A 23,269-nucleotide genomic window follows, 5' to 3' on the forward strand; every position below is an offset into this window, starting at 1 on the left:
CTTTTGTCCTTGGGTCATCACATTCTGTTATTTCATATCTCTTAAATATTTTTTATGAGTATTATTTTATTTTTTAAAGTTTCCACAATACATAATAATATACAGGACAGTTTCAGTTCTTTGTTGCTGCATTTCACCCACCCAGAAACACAAAGGCTGAAGGTAGGTGGTACCTCTCCTCCCTTTAGTGTTGGCTGAAGCTGCCATTATATGGAGGCTTGACTGGGTGGACATGTTTCAGGTGGCTCAGTTACATTGCTGGGAGTAGTTGCTGGCTTTCAGCTAAGAGCTCAGCTAGGCTTGTTAGCTGGGACACATCAGTTCTCCTGCACGTGGCATCTCCTCACAGCTTATCTTGTTGCAGAAACCAGTATTTGAGAATCCAAGCCACACACTCAGAGAGTTGGAGAACTCAGGTTTACTATGCTGGTGAGCAAGAGGAGTTAACACTCCAAGCTCCGAGCCCCAAACAAAGGGATTACAGAGTTTTTATAGACAGACTGTAGTGGGCAACACAAACTGTTAATAGACTGGTTTAAACTAAGGAGTTTCATGCATGTGGGAACAGTGGTCAAGATAGGCAGAGGGATTCCTGACTTGGACAGGCATGATTAAGCAGGTTTGCAGGGGCTGGGTGATTGCAAACAGCAGGACAAGGGTGAGTGGGATAAACTCCAGTTCCTAGTATTGCAAGTCCCCACTTTCTGAGACTATGTGACCTACGTGATCCAGAGTTTGCAAGGGGCAAGGTGAGTTACAGAGACAGAAGGAGGTAAAATTTTAACTTTTCCTCTTCAATCTCAGCCTAGTCACTAGGTTCAGACTGAGAGTTCCTAGTACCACAGGCAGATGTCACAGAAGATAAGCAGGGTTACCTGTGCCTCATGAAATGAAAGTTACTTAGTTGTGTCTGACTCTTTGTGACCCCATGGAATTCTCCAGGCAGAATACTGGAGTGGGTAGACTTTCCCTTCTCCAGGGGATCTTCCCAACTTAGGGATCGAACTCAGGTGTCCTACATTGCAGGCGGGTTCTTTACCAGCTGAGCCACAAGGGAAGCCCTTGGTATGGGCTCTGCCTCATGGTATGGGCCAAAACAACCGCAGGGCCAGCCAGGATGAAGGGCAGTGGAAATGGACTCTATCTCTCAATAGGAGGAGTGGCAAAGCATTTATAGCAACTCTTATGCCCAGGGTTAGTAATGTAAATTACTTACATTCCTCCTGCCTGCTTCCCTAGTGGTTCAGATAGTAAAGAATCTGCCTTACAGTGCAGGAGACCCAGGTTCAACCTCTGAGTTTGGAAGATCCCCTGGAGAAAAGAATGGCAACCCACTCCAATATTCTTGCCTGGAGAATTGCATGGACGATAGATCCTGGCAGACTATAGTCCATGGATTCACGAAGAGTTGGACATGACTGAGCAACTAACACTACATTACTACTTTTGCCTGTGAAGTACAGGCGCCCCTCTTAAAACTTTCTCAATTTTCATCCTGTATTGATGAATTCTCATCACGCTTGGGCTTAAGGTACAAGATTTCATCATCTACATCAGGTTCAATTGTAGATGAGGTTTTCTGCATGCATGTTTTTTTTTTCAGGTGTGGGGAGCTACCTGCCTTATCACAGCAGATATGAAATGGGGTGAAGAAAACAAAGTAACTGCCATAGACACTCCTGTGCAAAAAAGGAGGTGTTACGGTCTGAATTGTGTCCCACACTCAATTCATATGTTGACTGTATTTGAAGATAAGTCTTTTAAAAAGAGACTGAAGTAAATTTTGGCCATCTGCCTGGGCCCTGATCCACCTATTAGTACACAAGTAAAGGACAGGAGCCATATGATAGTAACTATATTACAGTCTTCTGAATCAAGCCAAGCCCATGCTACCCACTCCCTCTGCTCCTGGAACAGAGTGATCCTTGGTCAGGTATCAGTTCTGATTAACAGGGATGCTTCCTCATGGATTTTGGATCCACCATTTGGATCCTGTATTCCTGCTCCATAAGAAATTAGTAATTTTCTAAGCTTGCTTCCTCAGCAAAGTAGTCTGGGGGCTCAAAGTCATCTTTGCATGTTGAACTGTTTCTGCCACTTTCAGTGCAAGTAAGATACCTCCTTTTAATACTGTGGATTAAATTCTAGATCATGTCTGATGATCTGAGGTGGAGCTGATATAGTAATAATAGAAATAAAGTATACAATAAATGTCATGTGCTTGAATCATCCTCAAACCATCCCCTCGTTCCTGGTCCATGGAAAAAATGTCTTCTACAAAACTGCCCTGGTTCCAAAGAGGTTGGGGACCACTGCCTGTGATTATCTATATTTGCACATTCTTACAGATGAGTCCCCCTCAACTTTGCAAAGTCCTACATGGTGTTGTAGAACATTGTCCTTAGTATCTTAGAAGCCCTTTTGTTTAGTGGAAGGACTGTGGGGGGACATCCTAAAGCTTTCTGAGATTTTAATAAAGGGTCTGATAGCCACATGCATGCTCAGTTGCTCAGTCATGTCTGACTTTTTGCAACCCTATGGCCTGCGAAGATCCTCTGTCCATGGAATTTTCCAGGCAAGAATTCTGGAGTCGGTTGCCATTTCCTCCTCCAGGGGATCCTTGCAACCAATAAATCGTACTGAAGTCTCCTGTAAGTCTCCTACATTGCAGGTGGGATTCTTTACTGCTGAGCCACTGAGACTTGACTTAATCTTTACACTGGCAGCTCCCTGAACTTGGTCTTCATCCTGGATCCATTTCCTACTTGGCCAAATTTTGGATCCTTGGAGAAACTAGAGGAATTGTTTTGTTTTTCAGGTCCAATATTTGAAATTCCCTAAATTACCAGTTTTACAGACAGTTGCTTTAATTTATTTAAGTCCCATAGTTTTATACAATCAGTGAAAAGAAACCAGTTGGTATTTATTCTTCCTGGAAATTTATTTTAGATTTACAAATTCATTTTATACATTTTCTTTCTTATATCTTATTGCATGGAACATTCAGCTAGCAACTATACTATTTATACAATAGGATCCCTTTTCTGAAGACTTAAACAGTAATTTTGTGAACAAATTTCTCACTTCCTTTCCAGACTTCAAAAATAACCTGCTTTAAACTTAAGGTTCTGCCTGGATCCAAAGCCAGCCTCACAAATACCAACTTCTGTGTCTGTGATATATTGATTCATAACAAAAGCCCCCAAAATTAAAGCCCCCAAAGTTTAAAACATTTAATTTCTTTCACAATTCTCGAGTTGACTCACTGTAGGTTATTTGCATTCTTCCCATGTAAAAGTGCACACAGCTGCTCTGACTTTCCCAGGTTGGCGTCTCAATAAGCATTGGGTATGGGCTGTAGTTTATGTTTGGGGCTGTTAACTCCTAAGGGTTGACTCACACTGCAGACAGGTGGTGCTTCTCTCCACCGGGGGCTCATGAAGGCCAGGGCACCTAGGTTTCCATCCACATGCATAAGCTCTGCTACTTGGTCTTCATTCTCATTTCATGACTGTGTTCCAAAAGGCAGCTGTCTGAGAATGAAGAAGGGACTTGCAGATCTAAAGACACTGACTTGGAAGCTACATTGCATCACTCTCATTGCCTTTTTCTTTTCAAAACAAGTCATTGGACTGGCCCAGATTCAAGGGAAATGAAAGTAGTCTCTACCTATTGATTAAAATAGCAGTAAAATTTATTTGCTACAGAATCTACAAAATTGGGTCTTGACTTAGTGTGTATTAAATAAATGTTCTTTGAAAGAATGAAGGAATGTAAGACTGAATGTTCTCATCTAAGCTAAGAGCACATTTCATTCACACTCTGTCAGTTGAAAGAGCACTAATATTTCAAGATGTATTTTAATTATTCATTCTGTGTGACACCTTTTAAATTCATCTATTAGATAATGGCTTTCTTTTTATTTTAGCTAAATCATAATGCTCTTCATGCTCAGCATAGCACTTACATAATATATTCACTTCTATCTTCACTAGCATGCAGACAAGATGAAAGTTTGTGTGTTATTGATATATTTTCACCAAGCACCTGTCAGTGTGTCTTTTATATTAGTCCTTAATAAATAATTGTGAATCTTTGCTGTTTTACATTAACAACATTTAACTATAACTTCAGCATAGGTTTACAAAATTTTGTGAAAGAAATTCTATAAATAAGAATACATATTTTAATTTTTTATTGAAATTTACTTGATATACAATGTTGTATTAGGACTGCATATTTTTCAAACATTTTATTTTAACATAATTTAAGATTTATAGAAAAATGAAGATGATGCAGAGAATTCCAATATAACCCACACACATTTCACTTAATATTAACATCTTATATTAATATGGTACATATGTTGTAATTATGAATCAATATTGATGCTTTGTTAATTAAAGTCTATACATTATTCAGATTACCCTAGTTTTCACCTAAAGTGCTTTTTTCTGTTCCAGGATCCCAACCAAATTTCCATATTATATGAAATGATGGGATGGGAAGTGATGGAATGGAATGCCATGATGTTAGTTTCTTGAATGCTGAGTTAGTTTCTTAAATCTTGAATGTTTTAAGCTATCTTTTTGAGTCTCCTCTTTCACCTTCATCAAGAGGCTCTTTAGTTCCACTTCCATTTCTGCCATTAGGGTGGTGTCATCTGCACATCTGAGGTTATTGATATTTCTTTCCCAGCATTCTTGATTCCAGATTGTGCTTCATCCAGCCCAGCATTTCCCATGGTGTACTTTGCATATAAGTTAAAAGAACAGGGTAACAATCTATAGCCTTTATGTACTCTGTTTCCAATTTTGAACCAGTCCCTTGTTCCATGTCCAGTTTTAGCCATTGCTTCTTGACCTAAATACAGATTTCTCAGAAGGCAAGTAAGGTGGTCTGATATTTCCATCTCTTTAAGAATTTTCCATAGTTTGTTGTGGTCCATACAGTCAAAGGCTTTAGTGTAGTCAATGAAGCATAAGTAGATGCTTTTTTCTAGAATTCTCTTGTTTTTTCTATGATGCACTGGATGTTGGGAATTTGATCACTGGTTCCTCTGTCTTTTCTAAATCCAGCTTGTACATCTGAAGTTCTCAGTTCACATACTGTTGAAGCCTAGCTTGAAGGGTTTTCAGCATTACCTTGCTAGCATGTAAAATGAGTGCAATTGTGTGGTAGCTTGGACATTCGTTGGCATTGCCCTTCTTTGGCATTGCCCTTCTTTGGAACTGGGATGAAAACTGACCTTTTCCTGTTTGTTACAAACTTGTATATAGCCTGACTTGGAGTTGTCACTCAGAACTAACTGAGGTGCTGTATGCTGGGCTGTAGTCCTCATTTTTCCCCAGATAAAAAACTTAAATTGCAACTCTCAAACTGGGCATGCTTTTTAGTCACATAGCCTATCGAGAGAATATAGAATTTAAATAAACCATATAAATGCAAAGAAGAAAACATAGTTATCCATAACCCATCACTTGGAGATATTTATGTAAAAAAAAATTATAAGGTGTTCTTTTCATGTACATGCTTAGCTTTTTCTAAAAGTAACACACATGACATTTTTGCACTGCAAATTTTGTATTGAGTCACATAACTCTAAATGCTTTTCACTAATAACAGGTAAAGAACCACAAATTCCACTGTGTTACTGAGTTTAAGCTCACTGTGCTTGCTGTACAAGAGGCCAATAAATCCGACGGATGAGACAAGGAATATAACTTTATTTGGAAAACCAGTTGACAGAGAAGATGGCAGTGTTCATATCAGTTGAGTCACTCATTCATGTCCAACTTTTTGCGACCCCATGAACCGTAGCATGCCAGGCCTCCCTGTCCATTACCAACTCCCGGAGTCCACCCAAACCCATGTCCATTGAGTAGGTGATGCCATCCAACCATCTCATCCACTGTCATCCCCTTCTCCTCCTGCCCTCTATCTTTCCCAGCATCAGGGTCTTTTCCAATGAGTCAGCTCTTCACATCAGGTGGCCAAAGTATTGGAGTTTCAGCTTCAACATCAGTCCTTCCAATGAACACCCAGGACTGGTCTCCTTTAGGATGGACTGGTTGGATCTCCTTGCTTTCCAAGGGACTCTCAAGAGTCTTCTCCAACACCACAGTTCAAAAGCATCAATTCTTCTGCACTCAGCTTTCTTTATAATCCAACTCTCATATCCATACATGCTGCTGCTGCTAACTCACTTCAGTTGTGTCTGACTCTGTGCGACCCCATAGACGGGAGCCCACCAGGCTTCCCCGTCCCCGGGATTCTCCAGGCAAGAACACTGGAGTGGGTTGCCATTTCCTTCTCCAATGCAGGAAAGTGAAAAGTGAAAGTGAAGTTGCTCAGTCGTGTCTGACCCTCAGCGACCCCATGGACTGCAGCCTATCAGGCTCCTCCGTCCATGGGGTTTTCCAAGCAAGAGTACTGGAGTGGGGTGTCATTGCCTTCTCTGCATCCATACATGATCACTGAAAAAACCATAGCCTTGACTTAGACGGACCTTTGTTGGCAAAGCAATATCTCTGCTCTTTAATATGCTCTCTAGGTTGGTCATAACTTTCCTTCAAAGGAGTAAGACGGCAGAGTAATGTCTCAAAATAACCATCTTGTCTGGGTCTGGATGCCAGGTTCATTTATGTATCAGAGATGAGGTGGGGGTGGGGGCACGGGAGGGGGAGTGTGGAAATGAATTAAAAAGACCATTTAATTTTTTCAAATATCTCCTAGAATGGCAAGCCTCAGGCAGGGGAATGTGTTAGTTTACTGTCATTCATAGGTGTCAATATCGGATATCAGATTGTCTCCCTGTGAGGTAAACAAAGGCGCTTTGGTTTAAGGGTCAGGTAGAGGGGGTAAGGTTCTCTGAGGCACACCATTATGTATGATTATAATAACAAAAGAGGCCAAAGACACAGGTCTAGAACAGAGGAGTCAATATTGATTTCTCTGGGTTACATAAGTCATATCTGAGGGTTTGAGTCTCTCTTCAATTTAATCTGTGTTACTCAGTAAATTCTTAGAAAATGATTAGGTTTTTGTGTTTTGAGCTCTTGTTGAAATGTGTGGTATGGTAACATTTTAGAATTTCCACTTATAAAATTATATCAAGATTGTGTTAAATTACAAATGTAAAATTTCCTCAAATCCCTCCCCCTCCACAATTGAACTATCTTTTCTGACATAATTTTAAAGGGATTTAAATTTTCCATTATTAGAATTTTTACATCAAAACTGATCTTTTAAAATTATTCTTAATATTGGATTGTATAACTTTTAGTTACAACAATGTGTACACTGTAGATTTTTTGGATAAATTATAAGCAGTGAGATGGCTGAGAAAAACAAAGACTACATTAATAGTACATGAAAAAACTTAGAGTGTTACCTGTATGATACTCTTCAATGACTTCCTTCTAATAGTCAATTTTATGTAACATACTTTCTAATGTTGTTTGCTTTGGTGTATTTATGTCAATGTGCATATGTTGCTTTTCATAATTTCTTATAATTTGCTTCTTAATAAACAAGCAAGATTTATTTTAACTTCTTTTTTCAAAGAAAAACAAGCCAACAGTATTTGTGAAAGTTGAAGTAATTAGAAATAATTTCAACTTAATAACACTAAAGCTATCATTAAAGCAATAGAATGTCAAAAGTTGATAATCTCATATTATCTTAGTTCAATTAATTCATAGTTGACTTGGATCATAACCCTATGTAATCTTGTGTAGTTTATTTAGTCAGAGAAAAGTAACACTATATTGAGAGAAAATAATAACTTCAAAATACTCTAACTTCCTTATTTTAAAATGATTGCATGGTGATATTACAAAATAAAAAAGCAGTTCCAATTAAACATTGTAAGAAGACAAAGTCCCTTGTAAAATATAATTAAACAAATATGTCTATCCAAAATAAATAATTTGAATATAAGGCAGTGAGTTGTACTAAAAAATCCAAATTTTGAAAGCTATTGCATATTTTATACTTTAAATATTCTAAATATTCCCGGTGCCAATATGTTGAGAATTATTAACAAATTCAAATAATACTGTGTTTGTCTTCCCTGTTAGCTCAGTTGGTAAAGAATTCTCCTACAATATAGGAGACCTGGGTTCGATCCCTGAGTTGGGAAGATTCCCTGGAGAAGGGAATGGCTACCCACTCAAGTATTCTGGCCTGGAGAATTCCATGGACTGTATAGTTAGTCCATGGGGTCACAAAGAGCTGGACATGACTTTGTCTTATGACTTAAAAATATTATTAATGCCAAGAGAAATGTATTGGTTGTTCACTTTGGAAATGGCATATTTTCTATCTTCATTATCATTATTAAAAATGTTCATTTCCATGAAAAGAATTTGATAACAGTGGTAATATCTATTGAGTGAAGGAAAAGTTTAGAGTTGTTTGTAACACATCTGAATCACTGCTGAATAGGCAAAGTTTGTATGCATTTTCTTTTAACATCCCTAGAAGTATTATGATTCATTTTTACTTTAAAGCAATGTTTTAAAATCATGATCTTTAGGGAAAATATCAGAATCATCTAATTCACTGGCAAAACATGCAATACACAAGACCAGTTACATCAAAAATGCAATGCATATATATGAGGGTTGTGTGGGTCAAGTTACATTACTAAATCTGAATCTTTGGAAGAAAGATATGAGTATTATTACTTTTAATCAGCTTATCTAAATCTTCTTAAAAAATAAATTCCAATATTTTCTAAAATATTTTTTTTAACTTATAAGTTAAAATATCAGGTAATAAAATGTGACATATTAATAGTCAAATATCACACCCATACTCATATCACATGTTTACTTTGAAAATCTAAAAGTTAATCTCTGCCATGGAAATCAGGACCCTCTGAAGAAGCTGTAAGAGATGGCAGGCAGGTCAGATCCCATAATGTGACAATCATCTGCTTGTTGGTGACATTCTCATTCTTCACATTCAATAACAGTTATAAAACTTTCTACATGGCAAGATATCTTGTGCTTTCAATACAAGAGTCATAATAGAAGATGATTATGATTGCTATGAAGATGTAAAGAAGCCCCTTAAACTCATCAGAGAGAAGGTAAAGGGTGCAAATAATGATAAAAAGGAAGAACTTAATATAATGAAAAATAAACAGAATTAACAAAGTGAAATTTTGATTCTCTGAAATTACTTACTTTTTTTTCAAATCTTTGGTGAAAAAATAGGGCAAAATATAAGTATAACTATATGATTGCCTTGGCTAGTAAGCAGAACAATGATAATTTATGAGCCAATCATTTGATCACATGGAAATTTGATCACATGAAACAGATGATGTTTCAGCTGTTTTTCCCTTTTAAAGGGATTTTCCAGGTAAGAATAATGGAGTGGGCTGTCATTTCCTTTTCCAGGGGATCTTCTCAACCCAGATTTTGAATCTGTGTCTCCTGAGTCTCCAGCACTGGCAGGTGGATTCTTTACCAGCTGAGCCACCAGGGAAGCCATTTTAAAGTAATTATTGATCCCCAAAGTTTAAATGGCATTTGAAATGATAAGGTAAACAGAACTTTTAGAAAGCTTATGGGAGTAGGGCTCAGGACCTGCTGAAAATGAGAGACCCAATGAACCTCGAAGGTTTTCACTTGGGAACCCCAAAGGCTATTCAAAGAGCCAACCTGAGCAACCCACATCGGAATCACATTTGTCTCTGGATTATTAGGGTGATTCACTCTCAGACTATCTCCCCTCTATTAGCAAAAATAAATCATTTCTGAAAAAGGATAGCAGATAAGAAATTATATACCAGAACATCAAAAATTAACTGCTTAGGAGTCAATCCAGCAAAAGACTTTATAAAGGAAATAATAAAACATTATTAAAAGGAATATTTAAATGCCAAAGTATTGGAAGGATATAACATGCTTATTAAGTGTAAACATCCATATTTTAAATATTCCAAATATTTTGTAAAATTTAGTGTAATCACCATGAAAATGTTTAACAGGTTGCTTTGTGGAAATTCACAACCTGCTTTTTTTTAAAAAATTCATTTATTTTAATTAGAGGCTAATTACTTTATAATATTGGGGTGGTTTTTGCCATACACTGACATGAATCAGTCATGGGTGTACATGCGCCACCCTGTCTGAACCCTCCCTCCTACCTCCCTCCCATCACTCTGGGTTGTCCCAGTGCGAAATAGATGACCAGTCCAAGTGTAATGGATGAAGCAAGACATACAAATTGCTTTTAAAACTAAGAATAATGAAGACAGTCATGAAAAGGGTGAGTGGGAGGACTTTCATTACTATAAAATCAACACTCACTATAAAATTAGCACTCACTATTTAGCTACAGTAATTAAACAGTGTTGCATTGACACCAAACTAGACATTTGGCCAAAGAAACATGATGAAGAATCCAGAAATGAATCCAAAGTTTTATTGTGCAGAGAGTTTTGGTAGGGATGACTTCAGTTCAAGGAGTTTAGAAAAGATCAGAAACATCTATAATGTATGCCCCAAACCTGAAGCACTTGTAAAAGCCCAAAGGGCATGTGTCTTTTAATTCTCACTTTCACAGATATGCACTTGGAGGAGTGGAGAAAATCTTCCTCCTTTTGAATCTCCACAAGGCATTAAATGACTCTACACATATCTTGCACTGTACACAAACATCTCTCCAGGGCTGGCTGAGGACATAAAGGTGAAAAGTAAAGCTTAGAAGAGATAACTCAATTGATCCTATTGACTGTGGGGTAGGAGGAGATTTCTTCAAAGGATACAAAAGTCATTAAGTGTAAAGAGAAAGGCTGACAAACTGTATCACATTCAAACAAGGATCTTCTCAAGAATTCATTATTAAGAAATTCAAAATTAAGCCACAGACTGGGATAGATTATTTGTTATGCATGGACCCAACAAAGAAGTCATATACAGAATATATAGAGAAGAACAGCAACAAGCAGACAACCAAAATGAAATGAATGCAAATTACTTGCACAGTCACTTCGTAAAAGTGATAAAAATTCATTACTTTTCATAAGCAAAATACAAATTAAATCCTCCATAAGATGTATATGACAAAATGGATAACTAATGATAACACCAGGGTTAGTGAGAATATGGAACATTGGAATGTCATAGATGGCTTGGATTTTTAGATAAGGTAAATTTATTCAGAACTGTTCCTTCCCTTGTACTGTAAGTTGACTTTTTCTTGATCATTTTACCTAAGATTTTTACATGTTTTGTGACTCAGCATATTAACTTAAATGTATGTAACATTTTTATATATTTAATAAGTTTTCTGGCTGCTGAACTCTAAATTATGACTCAGTGTGCTTGACGACACTGTATTAAGATATATTTTGATTAATAATTTAGAAGCCAATTATAAGGAACCATTGACATAAATTCACCACAAAACAAAGATGTATCACAGAAAATCAACTGGTAGGATGAAGCGTAGGAAAGTAACTATTTGTAAATACAAACTAACATCCCTCTCCCTTTTAATTCACATACTATTAATACAGATGCTATTTTTCTCAGTCATTCTATTTCACAAAATTTATCCCAGGAAATAAAACAACTTTTGTTGAATAGGAATTTTTAACAAAACAGTATTGCTAACAACATTATATAAAACAGTAAATAGTTTTATATTATAAAAATATTTTTATGAAAGAAATTATATGTTAATTTTAACCAATTTTATAATTTGAGAAAATTGTGCTATATGAGATTCCTTTTTGTAATTTTCTAATGGAAAAAAAGTTCATAATATATGGGAAAAATCTAAATTGCCTTTTGGAAAGAGAGAGATATGAAAATTTAATCACTTTCCAATCCCAAAGAAAGGCAGTGCCAAAGGATGACCAAACTATCATATGATTGCACTCATCTCACAAGCTAGCAAAGTAATGCTCAAAATTGTCCAAGCCAGGATTCAACAATCTGTGAACCATGAAATTCTGGATATTCAAGCTAGTTTTAGAAAAGGCAGAGGAACCAGAGATTAAATTGCCAACATCCATTGGACCATTGAAAAAGGAAGAGAGTTCCAGAAAAACGTCTACTTCTGCTTTATTGACTATACCAAAGCCTTTGACTGTGTGGATCACAACAAACTGTGGAAAATTCTTCAAAAGATGGGAAAACCAGACCATCTTACCTGCCTCCTGAGAAACCTATATGCAGGTCAAGAAGCAAGTTAGAACTGGACATGGAAAAGCAGACTGGTTCCAAATTGGGGAAGGAGTATGTCAAGGCTGTATATTGTCACCCTGCTTATTTAACAATATGCAGAGTATATCATGAGACATGCTGGGCTGGATGAAGCACAAGCTAGAATCAAGATTGTCAGGAGAAATATCAATAACCTTAGATATGCAAATGACACCACCCTTATGGCAGAAAGCGAAGAACTAAAGACCCTCTTGATGAAAATGAAAAAGGAGAGTGACAAAGTTGGCTTAAAACTCAGCATTCAGAAAACTAGGATCATGGCATCTGGTTCCATTACTTCATGGCAAATAGATGGGGAAACAATAGAAACAGTGTCTGACTTTATTTTGGGGGGGGCTCCAAAATCCCTGCAGATGGTGACTGCAGCCATGAAACTGAAAGACGCTTGCTCCTTGGAAGAAAAGATATGACCAGCCTAGACAGCATATTAAAAAGGAAAGACATGACTTTGCAACAAAGGTCTGTCTAGTCAAAGCTATGGTTTTTCCAGTAGTCATGTATGGATGTGAGAGTTGGACTATAAAGAAAGCTGAGTGCTGAAGAATTGATGCCTTTTGGACTGTGATGTTGGAGAAGACTTTTAGAGTCCCTTGGACTGAAAATAAATCCAACCAGTCAGTCCTAAAGGCACTCAGTCCTGAATGTTCATTGGAAAGACTGATACTGAAGCTGAAACTCCAGTACTTTGGTCACCTGATGAGAAGAAGTGACTTATTTGAAATGACTCTGATGCTGGGAAAGATTGAAGCTGGGAGGAGAAGGGGATGACAGAGGATGGGATGGTAGGATGGCATCACTCAATGGCCATGAGCTTGAGCAAGCTCAGGAAGTTGGTGATGGTCAGGGAGGCCTGGCAGGTGCAGTCCATGGGGTTATAAAGTCGGACACCACTGAGGGACTGAACCGACTGACTGAACCACAGAATGAGCATCAGAGAAGAAAGTAAAAATATTAGTTATGGTAGCTTTTGGTTTTCTCAGTTGTTATTGGTAAAGCATTTTAAAGTTGTATTTATTACTTTCAAATATGAGAACAAATAACAAAATTCAGCATGCAGATATGTCATGTGTGTTCTTTAAAAAATGAAAATGTTGATAAAAATAAAGACTGCAAGTAATCCATCAAAATTTAACTGTGATTATCTAAATGACAAGAGTGGCATTTTTTCTTCTTTTTTTCATTTGCAATTTCTAGATTTTCCACAATAAGTAGGAAAACAAAACAATACAATGATGCATGCTGTTAAAATAAATATTAAACTTAATTCTACCCACCAAAAATCTTCTTTTGTTAAATTTTAATCCCATATTTAATATATGTTGTAATTTAACATCATCAAGTATTCAACAATTATTTATTGAGGGGTAATAGATATGGTTATAGTCACTTAGTAACAATTATGAACGAAATATTGTTCTTTTCTAAACTTGCTTGGCATGAAGGAAAGAACTGAATACAAATCTCCAGTATGATTCCAGCATGAAAAATGTCATAATACAATTAATATGAAATGAAAGTCATGATTTCTAACATTGGAATAAAAAAAAAAAAAATGTGTTCCTGAAGAATGTGCAGTAAACTAGAACTTGAAATATGAGTACTTTTTCCCTGACAGAGTATGGGTAAAAATGTACCTAGGCTGAGATAAATGTGTGTGTGTGTGTGTGTGTTTTCATTAATACAAATATTTTTTAAAAGATTTATTTAATGCACATTGCTGTTCAGTTGCTAAGTCATGTCTGACATATTAATCCAGCCCAGTTACATGGTCTTTGTGATAGAATAAAATTATAAAAATTAGGTAAAGTTTGGTGATATGCCCTCCCCTCGCCAAGTCCCCCCCCATCCCATGGCCCTATTTTCACCAATAAGATGCAGCTGATGCCAGCTCGGAGGCTCTATGAGATCTCAGGTCCTGCATTTACTATTTGCAACTCATTCTTTGGCAATATGGCTGTCTTGTGATGAGCTAAGGCACATCAGAAATCATGAGTAGTGATTTCCCTGGTGAACCAGTGGCTACAACTTCATGCTCCCAAAGCAGGAGGCCCAGGTATGATCCATGGTTAGTAAACTAGATCCCACATGCTGCAAGTAAGGGTTTGTATAATGCAAACTAAACATCCTGTATGCCACAACTGAGAAACTAATGATTACTTACAATGTTGGATTCATGATGTCTGAAGAAGAGGATTTAGCTTCAGGATCAGGGAGCAGACTTGATCCCTTGGAGTTTTTGTGTGGCCGAAGTTTTACTACAATGAAAAAGGGCAGAGAACGCTTTTGACCTCGACATCAGAAGGGGGACGGAGAGTGCCCTTTCACTAGTCTTAGCAAGGGAGCTATATACTTTTTCAATTGGTTATTAACAACAGATCAAAAGAAAGTCTCAAGGTTGTAAAAATCTTACCAGACCCATTTCCACAATTTACATTTTAAGATGAAAGGATTAGTCAGAAGGTTCTTAAGGAGAAACATATCCTTGAGCAGGATTCACTGTTGTTATGTAATCCTTGGTACAGAGTTCAAGATGAGTTGTTTTGTCATGTAATCATTAGCTCTGGGCTTAAAGAAAAAAATGTTTTATGTGACTAAGATGCAGGAATGTAGAAAAAATAAGTTTATCCTTTTTTCTTCCAGAGCCCCAGACTCCCTTTTCCCCTCCTCCTCCTCCTCCTCTTCCTCCTCCTCGTCCAGAACCCTGGACTTCTTATCAACCTAAGCATTAACTCTTTCAGTAATTAACATTGAAAGTATGTGGTATATTTGGGCATTTTACTTGAAACAGTAGATATGGCATTTTGTTTATTTATTTTTGTGTGTGTGATTATTTTAAAAGTTCCTTCAAGCCTAAGTCAGCTTATTGTGATATATTATGAGATTTGTACAAACAGTGTTTTGTACTTTGGTGGTAGAATTGTGATCCCAAAGATGGGTGATGATGAATTACAATGGGAGTGGAAGAGGTGAAGGAAAAGTGAGGCCAGGGAAGACTGGGATGTATGTGTGTGTGTGCGGTGAGGTCACAGTGCAGTTGTATGGAGCTGGACTGTGATAAAACTGCACAAAAGCCAAGATTCACAGCAAGAGTAAAACAATGACTTGATGGTTGAATGAGAAAATGCTACTGTATTTTTAAAATGACACAGTTTTTTGCCTTTTCTCACTTCTGGGGACTCTGTCTTCTCTTGTTATATCTCATTTATAACCACTCAGTCTTGGTCTCCTTTGTGGTTACCAGAAAGCCCACCCCTCTGTGACAGACCTTTCCCTGGCACACTGGGTTCCCTTTTCACCCTGTACATTTGCACGTATGATGCACCTTGATCCATTCCACACAAATCAAATGTTGCCTCAAAGTAACAGTCATGCTACTACCAAATAAATAAAGCAACAGTGAATTACTTCTATAGAGATAATGATTTAAAGATTTTGAAACATGTTTATCATTCAAGACAATAGATTGCTTGCTTTTCACATAGAGTTTAGAAAGTAGGAAAAATGTTTTCACGATCATTATACACTGTTGGAAGATAATAATGGATGCAACCACCAAACTAAGCATTTTGGGGTATTTTAATAAGAAAGGAATATATTATAAAACTGTTAAGAAAGCCAGACTAGAGTAAATAAAAACCTGAAGATTGAAAATGTGTGGGTGGCTGTACAAACAGTATTTTCTCCTCCATGAGACTCAGAGACATTAAAAATGCCTAGTAGACAGCCATAGGGACCAGCAGTTGGCCTTGGAAAAGCATCATGAATTTAGTGAAATGATTACCTGTGGAGCATCTGGGCCAATATGCCCCACATCTCTACTTGTTTATAAGGATCTACTGCCTACAGTTACTTGACCTCAGGAAAAAGTTAAGCATGTTGATTTTAAAATAAATTAAGCAAATACTTGCAGCAAGTTTCTAATATGGTCTTGGAGTCTCTAGAGAAGAATAGAGCCTGGGACAAATCCATAAATTGTAAAAATCATGAAAAGGCGAAAAAAAAAAAAAAGATATAACTGAGCTATTCTCAGGATTACTGTTCATGAATAAAAATATATTGATGGATGGGTGAAGCCATTCTGCATCTTTCCAATAAGTAAAAATTCTTGGGGCATCTGTGGGGTCTACAATTCCAGATGTTCCATCTGGAATGAAAGCTTGGCTCCTTCACTGTTAGGTAGGTTCAGATGAATAAAGAGCTTTTTTGTTTGTGTGTTTTGTTTTTTAGGAGACCAAATAAAGTCAGTGAAAATGATTTATAAGAAGGATAAAAGGAAACCTAAGCAGGTCAGATGGAGGTACAAACTTTCAACCTCGAAGGCCTCATCAGAGGATAATCAGTTATGGATGATATTTTGAACAAGGCTAACATTTGAATTTCAGGATATTCCACTGTGTCCTTCCGGAAACAGCCTCACAGCCCTTGATTGGACCCATTTTGTAAATATGTTTGTCTTAAGATGTACTGATGGCTATTTCATATGGCTCAGGTCAGGCCTGAACCTGGACCATTGGAGACAGTAGCTGTCTACAGGTACCTGTAGCTGTCTACTACAGGTACATCAAATCCCACAAAGAAGAAAACAGAGCATTTATTAACCCTCATCCTCTCCTGATAGAGTTAATTCTGTTATTATTTCTGTTCTGAGCACCAGAAAGGCAGGATGTGATTAATGACCCTGACAGATCTAGGGATCATCTAACCAGCCTTTAGACCAATGAGAGAACTAATCCTGTAGCCTGTAGGACAAGGGAAAGATGCAGAACTGACCACACTATAGATTGAACCACTGATTTGAAACCTAGAATCAGTAGGTAGCAAGAAACTCTGAACCTTGAAAGAGAAAATACAAATGAATGAACAGGAAAACTAACCTTGTAAGAAATAAATAATTCAGGAAACAAGCAACTGAAACAGTTTTCTACTCAGTACTCTCAGATTCTGAAATATTATGTATCCCTATCAAAAGAATATGCTGTAATAAAATCAGAATAGAGAACTAGAAAAATATTTTTTGTAAATTAGAAATATTGATGCCAATATATTTTTAAAGAAATTAAATGGGTTAAATAGGAGGACTGATTTAAATAATGCTATTGCCAGAGAGGGGTTTCACTTGTGGCTCAGCTGGTAAAAGAATCTACCTGCAATGTAGGAGACCTGTGTTCGATCCCTGGGCTGGGAAGATATCCTGTAAAAGGGACCAGCTACCCACTCCAGTATTCTGGCCTAGAGAATTCCACAGACTGTACGGTCCATGGGGTGACAAAGAGTCAAACACGACTGAGCAACTTTCACTTTCATTGTTAGGGAGGAAGAAATTTTTCTCGGCCTTTCTAGGTTCTTCTGGCTGGTCTAAGAATTAAATTGGCATGAGGTAGATTAATGGGGGGAAATCAAACAGAAGTTTAATAACAAATATAACTATGAAATGAGGTTCATGATTTTGTACAGGAGACACGGATCCAGACCATCCCCATGGAAAAGAAATGCAAAAAAATCAAAATGGCTGTCTGGGGAGGCCTTACAAATAGCTGTGAAAAGAAGAGAAGTGAAAAGCAAAGGGTAAAAGGAACGATATAAACATCTGAATGCAGAGTTCCAAAGAATAGCAAGAAGAGATAAGAAAGCCTTCCTCAGTGATCAATGCAAAGAAATAGAGGAAAACAACAGAATGGGAAAGACTAGAGATCTCTTCAAGAAAATCAGAGATACCAAAGGAACATTTCATGCAAAGATGGGCTCGATAAAGGACAGAAATGGTATGGATCTAACAGAAGCAGAAGATATTAAGAAGAGATGGCGAGAATACACAGAAGAACTGTACAAAAAAGATCTTCATGACCCAGATAATCACGATAGTGTGATCACTGACCTAGAGCCAGACATCCTGGAATGTGAAGTCCAGTGGGCCTTAGAAAGCATCACTAGGAACAAAGCTAGTGGAGTTGATGGAATTCCAGTTGAGCTACTCCAAATCCTGAAAGATGATGCTGTGAAAGTGCTGCACTCAATATGCCATCAAATCTGCAAAACTCAGCAGTGGCCACAGGACTGGAAAAGGTCAGTTTTCATTCCAATCCCAAAGAAAGGCAATGTGAAAGAATGCTCAAACTACCGCACAATTGCACTCATCTCACACGCTAGTAAAGTAATGCTCAAAATTCTCCAAGCCAGGGTTCAGCAATATGTGAACCATGAACTTCCTGATGTTCAAGCTAGTTTTAGAAAAGGCAGAGAAACCAGAGATCAAATTGCCAAAATCCACTGGATCATCGAAAAAGCAAGAGAGTTCCAGAAAAACACCTATTTCTACTTTATTGAGTATGCCAAAGCCTTTGACTGTGTGGATCACAATAAACTGGAAAATTCTGAAGGAGATGGGAATACCAGACCACCTGATCTGCCTCTTGAGAAATTTGTATGCAGGTCAGGAAGCAACAGTTAGAACTGGACATGGAACAAGAGACTGGTTCCAAATAGGAAAAGGAGTTCATCAAGACTGTATATTGTCACCCTGCTTATTTAATTTATATGCAGGGTACATCATGAGAAACGCTGGACTGGAAGAAACACAAGCTGGAATCAAGATTGCTGGGAGAAATATCAATAACCTCAGATATGCAGATGACACCACCCTTATGGCAGAAAGTGAAAAGGAACTAAAAAGCCTCTTGAAGAAAGTGAAAGTGGAGAGTGAAAAAGTTGGCTTAAAGCTCAAGATTCAGAAAACGAAGATCATGGCATCCGGTCCCATCACTTCATGGGAAATAGATGGGGAAACAGTGGAAACAGTGTCAGACTTTATCTTTCTGGGCTCCAAAATCACTACAGATGGTGACTGCAGCCATGAAATTAAAAGGCGCTTACTCCTTGGAAGGAAAGTTATGACCAACCTAGATAGCATGTTGAAAAGCAGAGACATTACTTTGCCAACAAAGGTGTCTAGTCAAGGCTATGGTTTTTCCTGTGGTCATGTATGGATGGATGTGAGAGGTGGACTGTGAAGAAGGCTGAGCGCCGAAGAATTGATGGTTTTGAACTGTGGTGTTGGAGAAGACTCTTGAGAGTCTCTTGGACTACAAGGAGATCCATCCAGTCCATTCTGAAGGAGATCAGCCCTGGGATTTCTTTGGAAGGAATGATGCTAAAGCTGAAACTCCAGTACTTTGGCCACCACATATGAAGAGTTGACTCATTGAAAAAGACACTGATGCTGGGAGGGATTGGGGGCAAGAGGAGAAGGGGACGACAGAGGATGAGATGGCTGGATGGCATCACTGACTGGATGGACGTGAGTCTGAGTGAACTCTGGGTGTTGTTGATGGACAGGGAGGCCTGGCGTGCTGTGATTCATGGGGTCGCAAAGAGTTGGACATGACTGAGTGACTGATCTGATCTGATCTGATACATTAATACACGAGAGAGAAAGACAGAAAAATTGAGTAAAGTCACAATGGCTAAAACCCTCATCTTAAATACCATATTCAAGTAAAAACAAAATAAAAGCAAAAATAAACAAGTGGGACCTAATTAAACTTAAAAGCTTCTGCACAACAAAGGAAACTATTAGCAAGGTGAAAAGGCAGCCTTCAGAATGGGAGAAAATAATAGCAAATGAAGCAACTGACAAACAACTAATCTCAAAAATATACAAGCATCTCCTACAGCTCAACTCCAGAAAAATAAATGACCCAATCAAAAAATGGGCCAAAGAACTAAATAGACATTTCTCCAAAGAAGACATACAGATGGCTAACAAACACATGAAAAGATGCTCAACATCACTCATTATCAGAGAAATGCAAATCAAAACCACTATGAGGTACCATTTCACGCCAGTCAGAATGGCTGTGATCCATAAGTCTACAAGCAATAAATGCTGGAGAGGGTGTGGAGAAAAGGGAACCCTCTTACACTGTTGGTGGGAATGCAAACTAGTACAGCCACTATGGAGAACAGTGTGGAGATTCCTTAAAAACCTGGAAATAGAACTGCCTTATGACCCAGCAATCCCACTGCTGGGCATACACACCAAGGAAACCAGAATTGAAAGAGACACGTGTACCCCAATGTTCATCGCAGCACTGTTTATAATAGCCAGGACATGGAAGCAACCTAGATGCCCATCAGCAGATGAATGGATAAGAAAGCTGTGGTTCATATACACAATGGAGTATTACTCAGCCATTAAAAAGAATACATTTGAATCCATTCTAATGAGACGGATGAAACTGGAACCTACTGTACAGAGTGAAGTAAGCCAGAAAGAAAAACACCAATACAGTATACTAACGCATATATATGGAATTTAGAAAGATGGTAACAATAACCCTGTGTACGAGACAGCACAAGAGACACTGATGTATAGATCAGTCTTATGGAGTCTGTGGGAGAGGGAGAGGGTGGGGAGATTTGGGAGAATGGCATTGAAATATGTATAATATCATGTATGAAACGAGTCGCCAGTCCAGGTTCGATGCACAATACTGGATGCTTGGGGCTGGTGCACTGGGACGACCCAGAGGGATGGTATGGGGAAGGAGGAGGGAGGAGGTTCCGGATGGGGAACACAGGTATACCTGTGGCGGATTCATTTCGATATTTGGCAAAACTAATACAATATTGTAAAGTTTAAAAATAAAAAAAATTAAAAAAAAAGGATATTGTAGGAAGTGGTTTGGGATCTCACGGGGGAGAAAGGTGAGTCATATGGTTATCTATGCTGACAGCTGCCTTTCTGGACCATGTCTACTACCTACATCCTTTAGGCAATTTAGAGGGAATGTCAAAGATGCTTCTTGAGTCTTTTGGGGCTTGATTGTTTTCCACTTGAAATAATCCACATGCATAAGAGATATTTTGGAGTGGCAAATTTTGCCCCTCCTACCCTTGGGAACATAGAGGAAAATAATCAGGAGATGGGGATATGAACAAATATAATGAAATGTAGAAGCTAGAAAATAAAATATTTGTCCATAGGCAGTCCAGAGAAGGACAAAAAAAAAAAAAAAGAAGAAGAAGAATGGAAACCGTAATAATAATGATGATATCAGGATACTATTGAGAGGCACAGTGAGCTTTCAACATGAAAGGCCAAGGCAGGCAGACCATAAAGAATGAAAAACAGTCCACAGGTACTGGTAAAATTTCAAATTTATAAAATTAGAAAGAGGGGGATGTAATTTTAAGAGTTTAACTAAATGAAAATCAAGTAAAAAGCCCAGAAAGACACACATATCATATATGATACTTATTCACATCAGAGACAGTGAAGAAAGGGAGAGTGTGGAATTCACAATACATCCCATCCATGTGGCAACAAGTACACTGGAGCTTGTGCAAATCTATCTCCACCCTCAGCATTCCCCAAAGCGTCCAGGTGTTAAGTTTTGAGAGGGTAACAGGCAGGAAGGCCAGGGGTCTCCAAATAGAGGAAATAGCCTGCAAGTGTCAGACATTTTTATCTCTCTTAAGCGGCAGGAGGAAACAAACTAGCAATATTTTTTCCTTCTCTATACAAATTTAAAGGGAGGTTTCTCTTAAAATATTGTGTTGCCATAATGACACCCGGTTTCGCCTGAAGTTAGCTATTCTCGAGTCTAGAGATAACCAATGCCTTTTCTTATGGAAATGTTTGTCTTAAGCTATGCTAATGTACTATGCCTTTACCCCAAACTCTGTCTCCAAGTCGGTTCCGCCTCTTGGCCCAGAACCTACTTGACAAACCAGTATGGATATTGTTCCCCTAATCTATGTAAATGAAACTATTTGTATGGTGGTCTGCCCTTCTTCAAGATTCAAGTTAATCATTTTATGGCCCAGGATAAACCATTTGGTGCCAAGATTATCCCAAAATGCATCTTATGGGTGAGGGGCCTGGTGCCATTCTGAATTTTAAGACACTCCTTTCTTTCATTAACAGACTGCTAGTGACTATATAACATCCAGCTAAAGACTAGCAGGGGGGTACTCTTTCTGCCCCCTTCTGATGCCTATGTCAGAAGCTTTCTCTATCTTCTTTATACTTTAATAAAACTTTATTACACAAAAGCTCTGAGCGATCAAGCCTCGTCTCTGGCCCCGGATTGAATTCTTCTCCTCCGGGGGCCAAGAATCCTGGTGTATTCGCGTGATTCAACAACAACCTTTCAGTTTCAAACCTCTGGCTTCTCTGGGGGTGCATGTTTATAATTATGCTTGATTATTTGATCTTATTGTCATAAAATCTGTCTTAATTTTCTGGAAGACAGAACATAAATAATTGGTTGCTTGAATATCTGAAAGAAAATAAAAAAAAAATTATTAGGTAAAGTGGCATAAAGTTGGTAAAGAAATGAGATTTTTTTTAAAAAATTGAAAAAAGAGAAATCCAAAAACAGTAAAAGTAAGAAAAATTACAAAGCTATGAAGAATGAGGAAATGATTGTATTTTCAATTACAAACCAAGTGCTTTAAACAAAATTAAGATGGAACAAGTCATCTAATGACAAACTATGAAAAGTAAAGACATGTTTGGGATGGAAAAACATGTCTCTCAGCAAAAGAGACACTGATGTATAGAACAGTCTTATGGAGTCTGTGGGAGAGGGAGAGGGTGGGAAGATTTGGGAGAATGGCATTGAAACATGTAAAATATCATGTATGAAATGAGTTGCCAGTCCAGGTTCGATGCACGATACTGATACTGGATGCTTGGGGCTAGTGCACTGGGATGACCCAGAGGGATGGTATGGGGAGGGAGGAGGGAGGAGGGTTCAGGATGGGGAACACATGTATACCTGTGGCGGATTCGTTTTGATATTTGGCAAAACTAATACAATTATGTAAAGTTTAAAAATAAAATTAAATTTAAAAAAAAAAAAAAAGGAAAAACATGTCTCTTTTCCATAACGATTAATGTTTCTCTTGAGATTCTTGAAATTCTTGGAACATTAAGCCATGAGCTGACAACCATAGCAAGTGAACACTTCCTTGAAGATGGCGCTGATGTTAACAATTTTACCTGCCTTCTTGGTTAG

Source organism: Bos indicus, chromosome 4 (genome assembly GCF_029378745.1).
Source record: "Bos indicus isolate NIAB-ARS_2022 breed Sahiwal x Tharparkar chromosome 4, NIAB-ARS_B.indTharparkar_mat_pri_1.0, whole genome shotgun sequence".
Classification (NCBI taxonomy): domain Eukaryota; kingdom Metazoa; phylum Chordata; class Mammalia; order Artiodactyla; family Bovidae; genus Bos; species Bos indicus.